The sequence below is a fragment of the Anarrhichthys ocellatus genome, unplaced genomic scaffold (genome assembly GCF_004355925.1).
Source record: "Anarrhichthys ocellatus isolate YVR2014 unplaced genomic scaffold, GSC_Weel_1.0 scaffold22, whole genome shotgun sequence".
NCBI lineage: Eukaryota > Metazoa > Chordata > Actinopteri > Perciformes > Anarhichadidae > Anarrhichthys > Anarrhichthys ocellatus.
The window spans coordinates 11,991-12,526 of record NW_022280052.1 but is presented as its reverse complement, the minus strand read 5'-3'; positions in this window follow the sequence as shown (position 1 = coordinate 12,526).

The following is a 536-nucleotide window of genomic DNA, read 5'->3' as shown; positions in this document are numbered from 1 at the left end:
CCCCCCCCCCCCCCCCCCCCCCCCCCCCTCCCCTTCCAGCCAACACCGATTGGTCGGCTGACGGAGAACCAGAAGTCCTCGCAGATCCACAGATGGTAGCCTATACTGAGAGCTGTGGTGGGATCATGGAGAGCCAAACAAACAGTAGTGGATTGCGGTACTCGTGAACTCTTTCTCTCCTCTCGGTCTCTCTCTTTCTCTGACTTCAGAGCATACAGCTTTATTTTACAGTTGCTTAGCAACAGACTGGCATGTGTGTGTGTGTGTGTGTGTGTGTGTGTGTATGTGTGTGTGTGTGTGTGTATGCGTGTGTGTGTGTGTGTTTCGGAGCATGAGGAGAGATGTGGGAGAGAGAAAGGAGTTCAAGTCCTCGACTCTCTCTGTCTCTCTCGCTCTCTCTTTCAGAAGTGTGGATGGATGTTGAATATTTCAGCTCTCAGCAGCAGCCCGTCTCTGTTATGGAGGCTGATGTTGCTTCAGAGCAGCCTGATGGTTCAATGCGGCACTGAGAGTTAGTTAGCAGGGGAAGCTTTGGA